We start from the raw sequence: 20,971 nt of genomic DNA, 5'->3' as shown, positions 1-20,971 counted from the left end.
TTTCAGGGAAACGCACGCCAAGCCCACAGTCACACACTGCTTCACACCCACTAGGGTGACTATAATTTTTACAGAACAGAGACTAAAGCGGGTCGGGGAGGGTGAGGGAGAGCTGGACCTCTCTCGTGCGTGGCTGGAGGGACCATGGAGCAGCGCGGCCGCCGCAACTCTGGCAGCCCCTCAGAAAGGCACACAGAGCGACAACGGCCCCGGTACCCCCAGCCCTGGGCGTGCACCGGAGACTGAGGACGGCACGTTCGGCGTCGACCCGGGAGTCCCGGCAGCACCATCCACAGCGGGCCGAAGGCAGAAAACTCCAAGATCCACCAGCTGATGAACGGATAAACCAAATGGGGTCCGTCACGCAAAGGGCTGTTCCCCAGCCATGGAAAGGAAGGTCGCATGGACACACGCCACGGCATGGATAATCCTCCAAAGATACTGCTGAGGGAGGGAAGCCAGACAAAAAGGTCACAGATGGTATGAGTCCATTTAGGTGAGATACCCAGAATACTAAACCGGTGGAGGCAGAATGCAGATTAGCAGTTGCCCAGGGTTGGGGTGAGGGGGAAATGCACAGTGACAGCTACTGGGCGCAGGGGTTCCTTTTGGGGCGAGGAAAGCGTGTTGGAGCTAAGTAGGTAGAGACGGTAACTAACAACATCACGGATGCACTGAGCGCTCCTTCATGGCTCTCTTTAAGACAGCCAACATTACGTCGTATGAATTTCATCTCAGGAAAGACAGTTCATCCGAGGACCAGACATACTGGATAAAAGGCACCCTCCCCAGTTTGGCTTCTAAGATCTTCATAGACAATAACATTTGCAGAAATGAGAGTGAGCAGCATCTCCTGAGTGCTGTGCACTCAGTGCTAAGTACCAAGTGCTTTCCATCATTAACTCATCCAATCCCTTTAAGGAAATGGCACAGAAACACTGAGTGATGGGCGGCAGTCACACAGCTCAGCATGTGACACAGCTTCCTTGGGCCGATGGGGCAGACACCCTGGGGTGGGGGTGCATGGAGCTCCGGAGCCACCACTGTTGGGGGGAAGACCCAGGGGGCACAGGGGGCCCGTGCAGGCTCCCAAGCTCCAAACTTCCCCCTTCTGCGTTCATCATTTCTCTTGATGAAATACTAGTGTGACGTTCTGCTGGCCCCACTGTGCTAAATTACATGGTGAGCACACTGCAAATTACACTTATTATTAGAAGTTACACGGCAACATTTATACTAATTAAGTTGGGTCTTACTTCTTTAGCTCTAATTTTAAAACACTGGCAGAACTCCAGCACCCTAAGTCCATCCACAAACTGCCACAAATGGATGGAGTAAAATGTACTTTTAATTTTCTGGCTATTCAAAATTATTTTACACTTAAAAACTGCTTACTGACATGATTATGCTGCTTCCTTTTTTTTTTTTTTTTTGCACCTTAATCAGGATGAATGTAAACAAGGTATAGTTTTTTTTTTAATTTTTTAAATGTTTATTTTTGAGAGAGAGAGAAGGAGGGAGGGAGAGAGACAGGAAGAGAGTATGTGTACATGTGTGCCCACAGCGGGGGAGGGGCAGAGAGTGACCGGACAGAGGCTGAGAGCAATGAGCCCTACCTGGGGCTAGAACTTAAGGATCTGTGAGACCCTGACCTGAGCTGAAGTCAGATGCCCAACCAACTGCAAGCACTCCCAATGTATAGTTTTATTTTTATTTTTATTTTCTTAGCTTTTTAATGTTTATTTTTTAGAGAGATAGAGCCTGAGCGGGGAAAGGGCAGAGAGAGAGAGGGAGACACAGACTCCAAAGCAGACTCCGGGCTCTGAGCTGTCAGCACAGAGCCTGACACAGGGCTTGAACCCACGAACTATGAGATCATGACCTGAGCTGAAGTCTGCACTTAACCGACTGAGCCCCACAGGTGCCCCCGAAATGACTCTGTGAACACCTGCTGTGGGCGGCCACGCTGGGAAGACTCAGATGAGCGGAAGCAGGCGTCACCCCCACCCCTGCATTCCCAGGATAACGAACTTTTCCTGCGCCGCCTCCTCCCTCCTCAGACCGGATTCCATGGACTGGGTCCCTGGGGCTCCTGAAGTCAGGGAGCGAGGCCCAGACCCAGCTCGCTCCTGAGCCCGGGCTTTTCCTCGGGCGCCCCCTGCATGTGGCACCTGCACAGGAACCTCCCGAAACCGTAGTCCCCACCCTGTGCACACCTGGGACAAAATCTGCTCACCCTCACCCCCCACCCCTGTGCCCAGGCAACCAGCCGCGCAACGTGGACCAAAGCAAACGCAACACCGAATTCTCCTTAGGAATGTGCCCCGGGCTGCGCAGTGTTGTGACGGTGTGCTGTCCCGCGCATGCGCCGCAGGCAGCGACCTGATTTCTCTTGAGCAAAGAACGGTCAGGCTGGTTCATAGTTGACTTCGAGGCACCGGAAGCCCCTTCCCATCATCCACAAAGCACGAGAAAGTTCTCTCTGAACTTTCTAACATGAAATCGTGTAATGTTCTCTCTAATGAGAACAAAAGAAAGCAAACATTCTATTTGCCATGAACCATGAATGCCACTTGCCATGCTCTGGGAGGCACCAAACACACAGGGACCCCTTCGACCTGGGCTGAGCAGCCCAGCTTCCTGTCACCCCCAGAGGCCCCCCTGAGGTCCCCCGGGGGCAAGGGCCCACGTCAGGGCTGGCGGAATTCTTAGGGTGATGGGGGGGGGTGACCGTGTCCTTTGGGTGGAGAACTGAGCTGGTGGGGGCACCAAGGAAAGGTTCATGTTCTGGGATAAACTGGTTGAACTAAAACGCCGCACAGAAAGCAACCTGTTGTATCGCTTCTCCGCCTTTTGGCTAAGATCAAGTGTAGAAAGCAACCTGTTGTTTTTTCCCACCCGGAAAGCTGTTCTCACCGGACGTATCAGAAACAACTCATAGGCAAGTTGGGTCTGGGTTTGCCCAGGTGGGAGCATTAGCAATTGAAAAGTAATTTGTGGGGGCGCCTGGGTGGCTTAGTTAGTTAAGTGTCTGACCTTAGCTTAGGTCATGATCTCACGGTTCGTGGGTTCGAGCCCCGTGTCGGGCTCTGTGCTGACAGCTCAGAGCCTGGAGCTGCTTCGGCTTCCATGGCTCCTTCTCTCTCTGCCCTTCCCTGCTCATGCTCTGTCTCACTCTCTCTCTCAAAAATAAATAAATGTATTAAAAAGAAAAGAAAAGTAATTTGTGCATTTATCAAATACAGTCTCTATGAGAACATGTGCTCTTCAGTATGATAGAGCCTCTGGGGCACCTGGGTAGCTCAGTTGGTTAAGCACTGACTTCCTTTCAGTTCATGATTTAACAGTTTGTGCATTTGAGTGCTGCATCAGGCTCTGTGCTGACAGCTCGGAGCTTGGAGCCTGCTTTAATTCTGCGTCTCCCTCTCTCTCTGTCCCTTTCCTTCTCATGCTCTGTTTCAGTCTCTCTCTCAAATATAAATAAACATTTTTTAAAAATTAAAAAAATATGATATAACCTTCAGCCACAAGCCGTATGCTAGGAAGGAAGGAAGGGAGAGAGAAAGAAAGAAAAAGAATGAATGAAAGAAAGAAAAGAAAGAAAAACAAAGAAAGGAAGAAGGAAAGAAAGAAAGAAGGAAAGAAAGGAAGAAAGGAGAAAGAAACACAGCCAGAGACAACCTCCTCCTCCAATCTGACGGCGTGGTGCTCCCAGTAATTGGGTAGTCAGCTTTCAAGTCAGAGGCTTCCTAAAACGCCTTTCTTCTTTTCACATTAGATGAAAGACACATATCCAAAACTTTAAGTATGTTCTCACTGCTTGGAGTACATTTCGTTATTATATTTCAAGTGAAGGAGAAAGCACTTCTATATTAAATAGCAATTTGTACCGGGGTAGGAAGGCAGACGACCGGTGTGAATCACCGAGGGTTGATGGTCCGGAGGGCGGGGGAGAGGGGACAGTGGGGGATGGGCATGGAGGAGGGCGCTTGTTGGGATGAGGGCTGGGTGTAGCATGTAAGCGATGAATCACAGGAATCTGCCCCCAAAACCAAGAGCACACTGTACACCCTGCACGTTAGCCAACTTAACAACAAATTGTATTTTTTAAAAAAGTCCAGGGTCTAGCTAGTCACCATTCGTGCATTATGAAAATGCTTCTTGAATCTGTTGATATTTTCATCCTAAGCCTTATTTGGGGAAAAGATCTCCAGTATGTGCTCCTTTTCACTTTTACGTATGTTTAGAATTCTGTATAATAAAAATATAGCAAAAACAAAACAAAACTAAGCTGCAAAACCACCACCTCCATGGACGTTACATCTGACAAACTGATGGCGTAAACTCACCCATGAACTTGGCAAAGAACAGAGCTGCCGCGACATTCCTACATTCCCCGGGAGTGGCAGCATTTGAACAGCGGGTGGAGAATGCATTTTCCTCACAACCTACATGAGACACAGGAGGAACCTTCCGGAAACCCCCTCTCGTGTCTGTATTCTGCATCCGTGCATACTTACAGAGCATCGCTTTCTGAGCAGCCCCAAGGCGATCACCTTGCTCAAGCCCACGTCCACGGCGCTGGAGCCCCGCCGGCCGATAACGTGAGCATTTCCAAGCCGGCTACAGATTCGAGAGGCTATACATTATTTACGCCGGAATTCTCTCTGCCATTCTCCTTCTGAGCCTGCTGGCACTCAGAGGACGTGGTCACAAGCCAGAGCCAAAAATCCAGGGGGGAAAAAGTGACAGAAGAGAGCACTCATCTCTCGTTGAAATAAATACTTAAAAATAAATTTATAACCATAGTGGTGTAGTGGCTTTTTTTTAATGCTTAAAATAAATGAGTAGGAAAGGTGGCATTAGAGGGAGCGGGCTGGGGTGGCTCCTGCCGTGGCCAGTCCCCACTGGGCGAGCAGTGCCCCTGGGACGTGCGCTGCAGTCGGCGGGCAGAGGAAGGGAGAGCCCCCGGGGCCCCGCAGGCAGAGGGGAGGAGAAGACAGGGTCAGCCCCGATCACAGTCCCCCATGCCAGTGCCGGAGACTCCATTTTCAGGCAAAAGTTATGCTCCTGTTATACCTTCAAAAGGGCTCTTTCAAGGCAAAAGGACCTTGAAATGCAAACACAGTGAAAACCTGCAAGAAAGAGGCTCCCAGGCACATCCATTGGGAGTGCCTTTCCTCCAAATAGGGTGTAAAGGTACATTTTTTTTTCATTCTAGAGTTTTCCACTCAGCTTAAAGAGCAGTTCTATTTCAGGCGCAGTGCTGATCTGCAGAGTCAACTTCTCATATCAAAAATATCTCTGTTTTCTTCCACGGCACTTTCTAAAATAAAAAGGGAAATGTGCCCACAAGATTACTCTCTTGTCTGTGATCCAAAACGCTGAAAATCTCTGCTGCTTGCTTGCCTGTTCTTACCAAGTCCTCCTTCCCTAGTGACAAAGCAGAAGCTTCCGGGTTTCACATGCTGTGGGTTGAACCACATCCCTGGGAAAGTGGTGGCTTCATAAAGAAAGTGCCCTTCCCCATCCCCGAGGAGGGGTGGTGAGTGCTGGTGTCACGGGTGCACAGACTCCTAACATGGCTCTGGTCTACCAGAGAGATGCTCAAAAAATGTCCCAAAGAGGCACATGACATTGGATGATGGTTTGCTGTCCTGTCTTACTTAAAAAAAATACGGGATGCCTGGGTGGCTCAGTCGCTTAAGCATCCGGCTTCAGCTCAGGTCATGATCTCACAGTTTGTGAGTTCAAGCCCCGCATTGGGCTCTGTGCTGACAGCTCAGAGCCTAGAGCCTGCTTTGGGTTCTGTATCTTCCTCTCTCTCTGACCCTCCCCTGCTCACACTGTCTCTCTCTGCCTCTCAAAAATAAATAAAAACATTTAAAAAAATTAAAAAATAATACTATTACATTTCCTCTGACCAGCCCCAGGCACTGACTTTCACTGGGTCCTGAGCACTTGACCTGAAGTGCTGTTTACTGAGTACTTGCTATGTGCCAAGGACGGTGCTGGGTGTGCTGCGGGGCAGCGCCGGGGACCGTGGGGCACGGATGCCCGTGCTTTTCCATCACCAGCCTCTCCAATCGCTGCCTTGCTGTCCCCGGTGACTTCGATGATCACGTTAGTTGTCTCTAAATCCATTTATTTTCTGAAAATGCCGCTTCTCCTTCAGGTTCTGTTGATAAGGAAATTCTGAAACAGTCATCGAAGCCCATCTCTCCTGCAGACAGCCGGCGCGGCCAGGATTGAGATTTCTTGTATTCCCGAAGGGGGCTATTATTTCCACCGGTTGCCATGGTGACGCTGCGGCATGGCTGCTGTGAGCTGGTCCGTGTTCCTCTGCGGCCACACCACACACTTAACCAACCCGCCTGCTTCCCATGGCACAGGCTTTCCGGAAATCAAACACCTGGCTACGGAAAACTTAGTGAATAGAAGTCCCAGCCCATCTCACGGTGGTGACGAACGGTGACGGCGGGCAGTGCCCTGGACCCAAGGCCACGGACACGTGCCGCGAGATGGAAGACAAGGAGAAGAAACTCTGTACAATAAACCCCTTTATTAATGTAAGGAAAAATGTCTCACTATTTCCAATGACCCGAGGAAAGCTTCTCAGAAAGCAGAAGCGATAAAGCGAGAAATCACCAAAGATACATTTTTTGTGCGGCTGGGAGCGCCCATTAATTGTACCTCTGCCCTATTCGTGTTTGAAGCATCGGCCCAGTTCCGTGTGTCCGTCTCCGATCTTGCTTTTACTTGTAACCGCTGCACACACACATTCACACCCAAATACGTACACGCACGCTCCCGCTCCTTCCTGAGGTCTCTAACCCGGGACGTCTGGCTCAAAGCAACAATACCAATAAAATACGGAGGTACTACTATTCACGTGCTGAACTCCACTTGAACTTGACGATGCCGGTCCTCTGAGGCCCCAGCCCCAGAGTCCAGGCTGGGAGAGGGTGTCTGCCCCGTGACGGCCCCGCAGCCGAGCAGGGATGTGAGGGATGGCCTTGAAGATGGCAGGTGGAAACCTCCCTTGGGAAGCCCACGGACTTCACTGCTTCACCTTCTGCAGATGCTGAGTGTATCTGGACACCGGCTCCCCTGAGCTCTTGTAGCAAAACGGTCTTACGGGCTGGCTTGGCCTCCCGACGGGACGGCGTTAATCAAAACAGGAGAAAGAAGCCACTATTTGCAAAAGGGTGGCAGTTTACGAAAGCCAAGCTTCAGGAAAATGTCTATTCTAAATGTGGCCCCAAATCATGAAGTGAACCTGAGTTTGAGCCACGTTATTTATACCTGCACCCTTTCCTTCTCCCCAATCACTCCCGCCCCCCATCCCCACCAATGCCCTTTATTTGTTTGTTTGGTTTTTGCTTTGCTTTACTTTTTCATTTTTCTTTTTCTTTTCTTCTCTCTCTTTTTTTTTTTTTTTTTTTTTTTTTTTGCCACAACTCTATTAGGATTGGCCAGGCTTGAGGCTGAGAAGCTTTGTTGTTTTAGGAACAGAAGGAAAAGTCTCCCCACATAGGAAAGAATGCCATGGGGGCCTTCCACCAAGGCTACAACAATGAATAGGCACACTTCTTGCGACACCCACTCCACAAAGAAACGGGGGGAGGGATGCAGCATTTACAGTGACTCCCAGCAGCCAGGGCGGCCCCCCGCCGGGTATCCGTGCCCGCAGGGCCTGGGGCGCCGGGTGCTTCAGCTCCTCTACTCGCCCTCTTCACATCAAGGAAGAGTTTTCACAAGCTGAGCTGCTGACATTCAAGGAAATGGACAGTGGAAGTGGGGACGTGGTGGGGGTTACTGGACGGATGGCCATCCACAGACATGGGTCCATCCCAAGGGGCCACAATTAAGAAAGCAGGGGTGGCCTCGGCTGTGGACCTTCTGGAAGGAGCTTCTTGGGCTACAGGTTGTACAGTTAGAAACCTGAGCAATTTGATGTGCTTCGTGGCAAAGTTGGCAGGACACAGACGAGTGGGGCACCGCTGCGCTGCCCACCCTCCCAGTGCGCCCACTGGGGTCCATCCTGCCCCGTCCACTGCTGCTTATTTTGTATGGTGGAAGCGAGGATTTGAACACGGCATGTTCTGAGATCTTCCCCTGCATATGTATCAATATTAAATGGGCTTTGCCCCTTTACCTGCCTTTGGTGAAACGCAGGTAACATTACATGTTACTGAGCAACGCAAGCTGCTGGCATTGCATGTCCGCCTTAGGCAGGCTCCCTCCCCTTCCAAATAATTAGACATTATTCACGGCTCCACGTCCACACTGGGGGTCACACATGAGACTTCATGTCATCTTGAAATGGAAAGGGAGTCGCGCTGGCTCCTGGCAACGAGATGTCCATGAGATGAATTTTCCCGGAGATGCTGGACTCTTCCGGCGCTGGGGCTGTCAGCGAAGGCAGGGCAGGCGGAGTCGGGGGCTTGCTGAACTCTCAAAGCTCCCTACTTCCCACGAACGAACACACATTCTAGAAATAGAGGTCAAATCCATTTACTTCAAGGTGGTCTGGGATATTTTTCTCCCCAGGGTGTGTGCACGCGTGTGTAGAATGACTATAAACACGGGCAGAAATGCTAAACGGCGGGGGAGGGGGGAGTGGTGGCGTCTGGGTGGCTCAGTCAGGTGAGCATCTGACTCTTGATCTCAGCTCAGGTCATCCTGAGCCCCTGTGCTGTTAGCAAGGAGCCTGCTTGGGATTCTCTTTCTCCCTCTCTTTCTGCTCCTCCCCTGCTCCTATTCTCTCTCAAAATAAATACACTTATAAAAAAGAGAAATGATAGAAGAGGCACGTAAGAATGATCAGGTTCCTGACCTGACAGTTTTCCCCAACACTCAGCAAACTCTGATCCACCCCAGGCAATGCTTTAGCCACCGGGCTGTGCAGCCCAGAAGACCCACCAAATATTGCAATTATCACAGAATAAGGCTTTCACGTAGGTGTTTATGACAACCTATCGCATGAAGCTCTTTATGAAACGCCAGAAAGCGTTGGGGGCTCTCCACTTTCAAACCCCGCCGCAGACTCCCGGCCACCAGCCGAGCACTCTCTGGGTAATTCCGTGGTGCGATTCTGGATCTGCTGACCCTGAGAATTTAGGGGCCTCAGGGACCTCGCTTAGGTCCTTCAAATGGAGGCCCGAAAAGGCACGTGATTGTTTTGCTGTGCTCGGCCTCCTGGCAGGTGTGCCCAAGCTCTGGCAAGCCCCCCACTCTGCACTCTGCGTTTGGGGGTGCTGGATAACTTCCTTTGTTTATTTATATCCACCTTGATCCAAAAAGGATGTACAGCAGGATAAGGAATATTAAATGCATGTTCCCTCCTCGTGCCCTCACTGGGGTCCCTACAGTCCCGAAGGGGATAGAGTGCAGACATACCCTTGAGCCAGTGCTTCAAGGACAACGTAAAGAAAGTGAAACAGGGTGGCGGAACGTGACATGGGGCTGGGGCTGGGTCACCAGGGCTGTTTCCGGGTGGGCAGGGAAGACCTTCCCAGAAACTAATGATGCCATCAGAGAGAAATAGAGCACCCGTTGGGAATGGACCGCATTCCTAGGGAACATAAGGCCTTTATTACGAAGTCCACGCTTAAACATTCCAGCGCTCTGACCATCATTTCTTGCGGCTGGGCTGCTGTGGGGGTGCGAGACCAGAGCCGTCGTCCAGAGATCCACACTCAGAAGCACCCGGGGCATGGCGTTTCATGCCCAGTAGCTGCTGTCTTGAAGTTTGTGATAATTTTAGCTCTGGATTTCTGTGTTTTGAAGGCGCAGCCTCCAGGACCCTGCAGCCTTGCTCACGCCTGGCCCACCTGCTGCCACCTCCCTAGGACAGTTCTTGACTCTCTGCTTCCTACCCCCTGACATGAGCGCACTTCCCTACCAAGCCCCCGGACCCGGTCTCGGGCGTCTGTGACGGTCTGCGCTGCCTAGAGCCCCACCGTGTCCCAGGGGCCGTGATATTGAATAGAAGGTAAAACAAAACAGAGAAAGCAGCATGACAGGTTCAGAGAGAGACCACACAAGAAAGGAAAAGGCTTTTCGTCCTGCATTTTGAACAAGCAATCCAACGTCTTCTGCAGCCAGCCCCGGTCACCTAAGTGCCACTCCAGGGACTGCGGAGAACGCAAAGGTGGAGTTTTCTTTCTGCTGACCACTTGCGCCCGGCCACCTTTTCATTCCCCCCAGCTCTGCGATCATTCCTGGACCTGGGGATCTGCTGGGTCCCAGCGGGGACCCCGGAGGCCCCTGCAGCTGCTGCGTCCCGCAGGCCACAGCCAGGCACAGGGTCAACTTGGCTGTTCTCTGTCCCCTTGTCTCCCCTCCAACCAGGTGACCATTTCAGTGACGTTTCTCATCTTCTACAAATCATGGAGAGGAGAAAACAGGAGTTCACGACAACACGCGTATCCCACAGCCAAGCCGGTAACACTCCTTCACCAGCCATTCGCTTCATGTGACTTTGCATTTCCCAAGATGAGGATGTAATTCTCTTTTAACCGTATCCTCAGAGAAAGCCCTTTCCTGCGGATTGAAGAAACTTCCTACCAGGATTGCCGAGACCCTGCCGACACTGGTTCTCAGTCTTTCACAGTATCTGGATTAGAAACGTCAAGAAAATGGGGCGCCTGGGCGGTTCAGTCGGTTAAGCGTCCGGCTTTGGCTCAGGTCATGATCTCGCGGTTCGTGGGTTCGAGCTCCGCATCAGGCTCTGTGCTGACAGCTAGCTAAGAGCCTGGAGCCTGTCTTCACATTCTGTGTCTCCCTCTCTCTCTGACCCTCCCCTGAGCTCTCTGTCTCTCAAAAACAAATAAAAAGCACTAAAAGAGTTAAAAAAGAAAAAAAAGAAACGTCAAGAAAAAATGTCCTCAGTCACCCGCTGACCCTTGGCCAGTGTGACTTGGGGCACTTACAAACTGCTTCCTATTTCCCAGGGTCACTGTGACCTAGACAACAGGCAAATGTCTATAAAATGCATAACAGCCCAGCTGAAATAGAAGTTAACTTTTTTAACTTTTAAAATGAACTTCAGAAAGCGGTCAACACATTCTCATGAAAAATGAAGGCCCCAATAATGCACAATAATGACAAATGCTGAGAGTGGTACCTGGGCTCAAAAAGAAGTGTTTGGGTTTCTTTTTTAATTTAAATTCGAGTCAGTTAACATACAGTCTAGTATTGGTTTCAGGAGGAGAATTTAGTGATTCAGCTCTCACATACAACACGCAGCACGCATCCCAACAGGTGCCTTCCCCAAGGGCCATCCCCCACGTGGCCCACCCCCCCTTCCCTCCATCAATCCTCAGTTTGTTCACTGTATTTAAGAGTCTCTTACGGTTTCCCTCCCTCTCTGTTTTTATCTTATTCTTCCTTCCCTTCCCTTGTGTTTACCTGCTGTGTTTCTTAAATTCCACATAGCAGTGAAATCATCAAATACTTTGGCACTGTTGGTGAGAAGTACTTGGATTTCTGATATGCTGCTTGAATTTTAACCAGGCACTTGAGTTTCTAGAGAAGGTACTTGGATAGCCGACTCACTACTTAGATTCTTGATGTTGTATTTGTATACCTGATGCGGTATTTAAATTTTTTAATATTTGTTTTATTTTGTTTTTTGAGAGAGAGAGAACATGAGCAGGGGAGGAGGAGGGGTGGAGAGAGAGAGGGAGACACAGAATCTGAAACAGGCTCCAGGCTCTGAGCTGTCAGCACAGAGCCCGACATGGGGCTCAAACCCACGAAACGTGAGATCACAACCTGAGCCAAAGACAGACACTCAGCCGACTGGGCCATCCAGGTGGCCCTGATGCAGTATTTAGATTTCTGGGGGCACCTGGGTGGCTCAGTCAGTTGAATTCCCAATTCTTGATCTCAGGTCTTGATCTCAGGGTTGTGAGTTCAAGCCCCGCGTTGGCATGCGTGGCATGGAGCCTTCTTAAAAAAAAAATTCTGATGTAGTACTCGAATACATCAGAGGTATGTTGATTTCTAAGTACACAAGCACCATGCTGGTGCCGGGCGTGGGGCACAAGCTTGGCCGGCAGGCTCACTGTCTGCGCCTGGGCGGGCGGGAGCGCCTCACCGTGCAGACGACTGCATCTCCATCCATCGGAAGGGGCAGCGCCGATAAGCTGAGGATGGAATCAGGCTGGCCCGGAGCGACCCTGAGACGGGGGCTCAGCAGCTCTGGTCCCCAAGATGCCCCCCAGGTGCTACTTTCCATTAAGGCTGTGGACCAGCAGGGGTCCATGAGCACAGCTGGGTGGACAGAGGCCATTTGGAGTCACAGGCAGACGGTGGGGGGGAAGCCTGAGTGAGTGGAAACTGACTATGTGACTCGGCTCCCGGAGGGACACCAACCACGAGGCTTTCCGAGCAGAATGGATTTGTAGCAACATGAAAAAAAATTTTTTTAAACAGCTACACAGCATTCAACTACACTTGTAGAGAAAGGAGGGTCCAGGGATGTTCCCTGAGGTCCCGCCTCCTCTGCCCTCGAGCACCGTAGTCACAGGGCGACCTCACCACTGCTGTTTCGTAAGAGCCCCGGGGAGGCTACATGCCTCCTCCTGGTGATATCACTATGTCTCCTTGTCCCAAACACGCAGAGCACCACGCTGCCCAGATGATAGAAAAAATAATTTTTTAAAGGAAACATGTCTTAATTCTCAGCAGGAGGAAAAACATACGGCCATGGGTTGTGAATCACTCATTAAAAATTAAATAAATCCGCCCACAACAGGAAAACAGCGCAACAGAATGTCGGCGTTGACTGCATGTTGGAAGGAAGCCAGACACAGGACTTGGAAACAGTGATGGCTCCAAGCGCAGCCTCGCTTACACTGTGTGCATTCAGGACGCTGCCTTCGTCCCCACGACACGCACTTTCCAGCCTGTTCTGCTGGGAACTCGCACCAGAGGGAAGCAGAGCGGCACCGGGGGTTTCCGGGGTTTCCACGGTTTCCAAGATGAACCAATCCGCCTTCCCTGTGAATCACTTCTCAGGTAGAACAAACCATCCCACAACCCCCAGAACCATTTGCCAGAATGGATCTCAGAACAGAGGGGAAAGTACCTTTGTTTTACTCACTCAGGCTTTGCTGAAGGTTGAACATCAAAGCCCCAGGATCCACAGTTTTGACTTCGTGCATGTAAGAAGCCTGCTTTTCAAAAATGTTTTCCCACTGGGGCACCTCGGTGGCTCAGCTGGTCAAGTGTCCGACTTCGGCTTAGATCATGGTCTCAGAGTTCGTGAGTTCAAGTCCCACGTCGGGCTCTGTGCTGACAGCTCAGAGCCTGGAGCCTGTTTCGGATTCTGTGTCTCCCTCTCTCTCTGCCCCTCCTCTGACTGCATTCAGTTTAGCTCTCTCAAAAATAAATAAACATTAAAAAAATGTGTTTTCGCACTAATAAGGCCCTCCTTTTATGTTCCTGGTTCCTCTGGAGGCTGTGGGAGCTAACATAAACAAGAGCAGAGGGCAGAGAGAGCAGCAAAGGACAGCCGCTTTCTTTTCCAAGCGGAGATTATAAAACATGTACATCAGGAGGTGTAGACTGCATCCCGGAAGGGAAGGAGATGGATGTAACTGACCCCGACTCAGCGGATTCACAGCAGTAGCTACTTTAGGGAGATTTCTGTGTTAACTCAACATCCAAAGAGGTATCTCCCTCCGTCATCAACTTTATGTCTAGAAGAGACCTTAAAAAGAATTCTCACCCAGCCCTTTATCTTTTTAGACAAAGAAGGCATGACTCAGGGCATGAAGGGATATGTCTAAGTCATTCGAACTCTTTGTCTGTCCAATCCCTTCCCAGGATCCTGTGCAAAACCCACAATCCCACTTGCTAAGGAAGGGATTCTGACATAGGCCGTACCGGCAGTATTTCCTCAGGCCAGAACTCGGACCTGCCCGTTGGTGTTTGAAGACCTGGCAAAATTATGAGCCCACAGGGGCCACCTGATGCACACCGGCGGAGGGGACACACCAAACCTGGGACGCGCTGATAGGAAGCCTGGCTGGTGTGTGAAAAGAGATTAGAACACTGGATTTGGTCAGCAGATAGCATGTGGAAACATTTGGAACTCTGGCCAAGATCAACTCAGCTGATCGTAAAGTTGTTCCAAAATATAATTATCTACCAGCACGCCGTTTGCAGAGCCCAGGGGACATGTCCTTATTTATGACTGTCTTCTATTCCTTGCATAACTGCAAAGGATATTTTTTTCATAATGGAAAATGTTGTTTTCTTTCTGGCGGGTCTGTCTCCTCGTTGTGGGGGCGGGGGACGTGAATGAGTGCGACCTGGTTTTTCGGCTTCACAGGAAACCTGCGCCCAGAGCAGGGGCTGCTGGTCCCTGGTGAGTCCCTCCCATTGTCCTGCCCGCTCGCTTCTCCAGGCCGCCTGGGTCTCTGTCTTCTCTTCTTCAAGGTGGAGGTGGGGACACACCCCTGCCCGGCCTCCAGGGATCTCGGAGGCCCGAGTGAGATGGGCAGCCACACCTCTGCAAACTGTGCTCTACACGCGTGTGCGTGACTATAAATGCAATTTGTGTTTTCAGTATAAGGCATTTAACTTATCCGGCAAAACAGGAAATAGATCAAGTCCTGTGTTTGCGAATAATAATTTCCACCAACATGACGATTTAAAAAAATTCGTTTCTCCCCAGCAGTAGCGTGGTAATGCGGTGGTTCTCAACGTATTTTTTATATATAAGATTTGAACACAAGATCTTGTCATTTCTGATAGCAGACCCGTCTTGGGGGGGTGTTTGAAGTCAGTTAAACACCATCAACATATTCTTTAAAAGTTATTAGAATCCAATCAGCCCCCATCCTAAATAACACAAATCCAGTTTGTTTGTTCCTTATGCTCATTTCCACTTGAAATAAGAAGTAAAGCTACTCAGAGGATCCGTTATAGGACATGTTTTTGTTCAGCAATTCCACAGACTTTTCCCACATTTTAAATATTTTATACCAAACTCTGTATCATAATAAGCTCTTAAAAAAAGTCACCTCAAATGGTCAGTTTTCGAAAAGAATGGATTTATCCTCCTGTTGCTCAATGTCCAATTCACACGGGGACACCTCCCAGGCCACAGGTCTATAGCTGGGGGAGAGCGAGTTCCCGTATGGAATGGGGATGGATTTCCTCTCTCTCCATTGGGCAGACCTCACTCCTGATTCTGTGGCCCCGGGGCGGGGGCTCTGAGAAATCCCTCTGTAAGTCACACCCCCAGGGGCGCCCGGGGGGCTCAGTTGGTTAAGCATCTGACTTCGGCTCAGGTCGTGTCTCACGGTTTGTGGGTTCAAGCATCGCATTGGGCTCTGTGCTGACAGCTAGCTCAGAGCCTGGAGCCTGCTTCCGATTCTGTGTCTCCCTCTCTCTGCCCCTCCCCTGCTCATGCTCTGTCTCTCTCTCAAAAATAATAAACATTAAAAAAACATATATTAAGAAAAAAGTCATACACCCAAAAAGTTTGATATACTTCTTGTCTTCTTCCCCCTCCCCCCCAAGTGTTCCTGATGCCACTCGTCAGGCAGCGGGCACAGATGGGCAGCTGAGGACGCCATCTGTTTCCACACCGGAAGTGCAAAGGCGGGAAAGCCTGGCACGCAGAACACCAGCCCGCCTCGGGCACCTGACCACGAGCCCCCTGAAGGCCGGCCCACTGCCCTGCAGACCAGGCCCTTCCCGTGTCTCACCGTGTCACCTTTAACTAAAATGCCACTCCACACAGCTAGCTGATGAGGCAAGTGGAGACAGTGGGTCTGATTATAAAAAAATAAAAAATAAAAAAGGAAACGTCCCACTTAGACAGGGCGGGATTCTGATGTGTCATCCAGTCGGCCTGGGGCCCCAACAATAAGTGGGGATTGTTTTCCTCAACGGTGGACGTCACCTTGGATTCCTGGCAGCCGGACAAGCCGCCGGCCCCTGGCCACCACCCCCATGCGCCACTTGGCCCGGCTGCGGTGGATTAAAGCAGTTTCCTGAAGCCCAAATCCCAGATTTCCTGCACGGGGCCAGACTCAGTTAACTGAGGCGCTTGCCAGGGCTTCCTGAGGACATTCTGCCCCTGAGTTTCCAAGCGCCTTAGGGGTTACATTACACACGACCACGACGCGCATCCCAGGCGAGGAGAGGGCTCCCCTTCTAACCCCCCTTTACCTCCGGTCCTCCCGGGACCGCGCTGGGGAGACGGCCTGGCCCTCGGGAATCCATGTTTTCCTGCCGGCTGGAGAAGGAGTTCCAGAAGAACTGCAGCTCTGAACCGGGTCTGCAGGAGCTCAGGGGCCAGACGCGAGTTTATACAGAAAAGCCGTGTTCCTATTTCCTCTGAGTGGAACCCGTGACTGGTTAATAGCCATGGCTTTGCCGTATGACAATTACCTAGCAGACCCTTGGAGGAGGAACTTCTTGGAAGAACGTTGAAACTTTCCCGGAGAGGGCGGGGGGAATGGGAATGGAAACAAATGAGGGATTCATCCACTTGTCACCAGCAGGTTCGAAGGCATTCTTCCTATTTACAGTCAACTTCCGATTTCAGAGACGGGAGAGTCACTTCTTCGCTGTTGGGAGGAACACGTTTTGCTCGGATGGGAAACCCGTAGGAACCAGCGATGCTAATAAAACCCAAGAACAGGGCAAAGGCAGGAAACAGGAATCAAATACCTGAGAAAGTTTTCACGTTTTCCGTGCTCTGCACATCATGCATCTCGCTTGTCATTGTTTTTCTGCAGACGCAGAGCCCAGCAGAGAGACCATGCCAGAAAGGGTGCCCCAGCCGAGGTGGGCAGAGGCATGTTCCGAGGGGTCCGCCTGCCTAGCCAAACACAGACCAGGCCCCTGCACCTATTTGAAAATTTTCAGATTCTTCTTTCCTTTTCCTGCTTTGGTGGCCACTCTCACCAACACCAAGGAAGCAAAATAACTTAGAAGAGAAAAATCACACATATAGAAACTGAGAGAGGAGGAAAGACAGATCATGAAAGAGGAGACAGCTAGCGAATAAATATTCCAACTTAATTTTAATTTTAACAGTGATATTAACTCACTGTTAATATCAGCGCTTTAATTTCATTGCCTTTTATGCCTTTGGTATTTCCACGAACTAAAGTGAAAGAGCCAAGAACCAAAGTGGAAGAGCCAAGTTACAGGATCACTTCATTTTACTTACTGGTGGATAGCCTTTGGTATAACAATATAAGACCTCGAAGAGGCTGGAGCAGAGATTTAAACCCTAATTACGTGTGCTGCATAAATTCTTAATTCCGACATTCTACTGCATTATTAAAATACTAGGCAACGGAGACCCCCAGAGTCAAAGCGATCTTGGGTTGAGGGACTTTGGTCGTGTCTGATGGTGGATATGAACTATAGTATTACTTCCCTGGTCTGTGTTTACATAGTACAAAATGGAGCAACAAAAGAAAACCAGAGGCTGGTGGTCATGCCAAAGACCGCTCTTAATCCAGTTTAACGGGGGAGAGTTGACTTTCTTTTTTAAGCCTAGGTATTAACATGTGGCTTTTTTTTTTTTAATGAAAAATCAGGATTTATTGCTAGGAAAACAGAACTCCTCTGCTCTCCGTTACAGGGCTGGCACTTACATCGCTACCCAGTTAAATGCCCTCTTTATTTTTTTACTTTTTACTTTCAATTTTATTTCAATGTTTTAAAATTTATTAATTTATTTTGAGAGAGAGCATGAACAGGAGAGGGGCAGAGGGAGAGGGGGAGAGAGAATCCCAAGCAGGCTCCAAGATCAGTGCACAGCCCACTGGATCCCGTGACCGTGAAATCATGACCTAAGTAACCTATCAAAAGTCAGATGCTTAACTGACCGACCCAGTCAGGTGCCCCTTATTTTTATGTTTTTATTTGAGAGAGAGGGAGAGAGGGAGAGGGAAAGGGAGAGAGAGGGAGAGAGAGAGAGAGAGAGAGAGAGAGAGAGAGAGAGAGAGAGAGAGAGAATCTTCAGCAGGCTCCATGCCCAGTGTGGAACCTAATACAGAGCTCAATTCCACAACCCTGGGATCGTGACCTGTGCCAAAATCAAGAGTCGGACGTTCAATCGACTAAGCTGCTCAGGTGCCCCTAAATGACATCTTTAAACGTTGGAAACAACTGTCTTAATCTTGTGATGTTAATTACAATTCTATTAACGGCTAACGTGGGGTGAGCTCACTCACATGTTATAATGGTCCTGGGAAGTGACTGACAGCCGAGAGCAGGGGCGGCCCCCAGGGCTCCTGTGTTCACCCAGCAGGTGTTTACTGGGCTCCTCGGGACAGTCACCAACCTCAGGGGGCCTGCTCTCTCCTGCCCTGCCCAAAGTGAGCTATTTAGTTCTAACGGACTCAAGAACAAGTGTCTAACCCCACACATTAGAAATAACATCCTTTCTGTGAGTTGAAATCCTGATGCTCTGGAACAAGACTCAAATGTTTAGCAATGAAAGTTTAAGCTAAGATCCATCAGATGTCCTAACTCTGACGCCCCCAAAGGCAGATTCCAAACGAAGGCTTTAAATAAAGTAGCCACCAAAGTGGCGGGGGGGCATGTTTGAACAGACCTTCCTCACATCGAAGAAAAAATTCCTTTTTATCTAGCAACTCATAGCTTCCTAGAGCAACCTTTACTTTTCCTATTGAGAGGGAGGTGAGCGGTGCCTGGGTAGCTCAGTCTGTTAAGCGTCCGACTTCGGCTCAGGTCATGATCTCACGGTTCGTGGTTTCAAGTCCCACGTCGGGCTCTGTGCTGACACCTCGGAGCCTGGAGCCTGCTTCGGATTCTGTGTCTCCCTCTCTCTCTGACCCTCCCTCTCTCTCAACCCTCTGTTGATTAAAAAATCAACATAAAAAAAGGGAGGTGAAGGGAGGTTGGGTGGCTCAGTCAGCTAAGCATCTGGCTCTTGACTTCGACTCAGGTCATGGTCTCACAGTTCTTGGGCTCGACCCATATATTGGGCTCTGTGCCGACAGTGGGGAGCCTGCTCCGGAGTCCCTCGCCCTCTCTTTCTTTGCTTATGTGCGCACGCTTTCTCTCTTTCTCTCTCAAAAAAATAAATAAACCTTAAGAAGGGGAGGGAGAGATGAAGGATGGGACCAGGTTGAGTGACGTGGCCAGGAAGCAGGTCAAGTTGCCAAGAGGACAGGAAGCCCAGCATGGGCAAATGGCGAGACCGTATTTGGAGGAACCAGTGCTGAGTGGAAAGCCAAGGAAGGCAAAGGTCAGATGCATGTAATGAATCATAACCTGGATCTTGTACTTGGGAAGGAGATGCGTCTGTGGGACGGGACCCCCAAATGTTTCATTTCAGCAAGACAGGGGCCCCTGCTCCTCGTGAACAGCGTGTTTACTACCCACCGAAACGGATATGCGTGAGCCAGTACGTCTCCCTTAGGATTCCGAGGCGCTAAGGAACTGCAGACTTCTTGTACTTGAGTCTCTATGCCCTGAATATGACTCCAGTGACATTCCTGCTCTTGAAGTCCACGGTTAGCTTTTGCATTTGCTGATGTAGATCATGCCATCGAAAACTGACTACCATCCGATAACAATGGGACAGAGAAGAGGGTCAACGCAATTACATTAGCAGGTGGCAAATGGAGCCTTCCCTGCGCTCTATTGCAATGAATCGCTGGGTATACCTGCATTGCTTTGAGAGGGGGAGCAGCAGCCCATACCCCCCACATGCACCTGATCACACCAGGAACACCAGAAGTGTTCATGCCCAGATGAAACAGTGCCACGGGACCAGAAGGGGAGGGGGAACCAAAGTAAAACAATCGGCCCACAGCCCTTAAAATAATCCAAGACAGAGTCAGAGTATTTCATACAAGGTGATGCGTGTGAGAAACACGACTTCCTGGCTGCCTGCATCCCACCACACCCCCGAACGTGAGCACAGGCACCCCTACGCACCGGGCACCACTTGTCCCCGCACTGCGGCCATCCAGAAGCTCTTAGATTTGCTTCTCTCTATGTTTTTAGGGGGTCTTAACACCAGTAAGTCGACTGAGTAAAACACAAAGGGCGGTGCTGTTTCCTTCTCTAAGTACTAGGACATCAAGGCCATGGAACGTTGCCTGGTTCTCAAAAGGCATAAAATTATGTGACAATGACACTGTTCTTTTCAACCAAAGTGCAGTCCAGAAAACTCCTTTTCAGCAGTTTTCCCCAAAGCAGATCAATGTAAGAGGCAATTACCATCAATGCAATTACGTGCCTCCGTGTTCCCTGAGAGTCACCCCATGTGTTTGGCGAGATAAGGCGAGGCCCTTTGAGCAGTAAGGACGAGTCAGCGAAAGGAGAGCATGTGCAAATTGTTTTCTCAACCATACAGTTCAGGAGACTGCACAGCAAAGCCAGGTTTTAAACACACACACACACACACACACACACACACACACAATGACGTAACCAAAAGTATGCTATGAGCCTCTTCAAGCAAGTGAAGGCATAAAATTCAAATACACCAGCTCATCCTATTGGTCTGGTCCCCTTTCTCTAGAAAAAATCCTTCTCTACCAATGAAATCCCACACACTTTTTTTTTTGGTTACCTACACATCAGAAAAGTAATTTTAAAGTTTTGTACTCACCAAGGGAAACCGAAGGCTATAGTCTGAAAAAGAAAGGGAAAAAAAGAGAGGGAATTAGTTTTCTGGTTACTGGTGTTCCTTGCTCATTCTAGTCGCTTCTTGGTCTACAGCTCTAGTTGAATGTGCTCGTGTTTACATCGTTGGTGGGGTCTTCTTGAGGTCTTTTTATGGATCTACGTGATGATGACTTTTTGCTGCAGTCATCAGCTTCCAAAAGTGCCCCACCCCAAGCTCTCCTGTGACCCCTGGTTGTCAGTGTTGGGGAAGGCAGGAGGGCTGACCTAGATGGGAAGCACTGGGGGTCTAGCCCCCAATCTGAATGTCCCCCTCTTCCAA

General features: G+C 49.9%; 1 protein-coding gene across 2 annotated transcripts in view; it reads right to left on the bottom strand.

Moving 5' to 3' along the window:
- Positions 1-20,658, bottom strand: part of PTPRE (protein tyrosine phosphatase receptor type E) — an 87,673-nt gene extending 67,015 nt beyond the window's left edge. For both annotated transcript variants that reach the window (XM_029932779.1, XM_029932777.1), the window contains exon 1: positions 20,636-20,658. The gene's annotated coding sequence lies outside the window, so the exon portion shown is untranslated. The remainder of the gene's footprint in view (positions 1-20,635) is intronic.
- Between the last annotated feature and the right edge of the window lie 313 nt (positions 20,659-20,971).

This window comes from Suricata suricatta, chromosome 2, assembly GCF_006229205.1.
Source record: "Suricata suricatta isolate VVHF042 chromosome 2, meerkat_22Aug2017_6uvM2_HiC, whole genome shotgun sequence".
Lineage (NCBI taxonomy): Eukaryota > Metazoa > Chordata > Mammalia > Carnivora > Herpestidae > Suricata > Suricata suricatta.
This window is presented reverse-complemented; position numbering and strand designations above follow the sequence as displayed.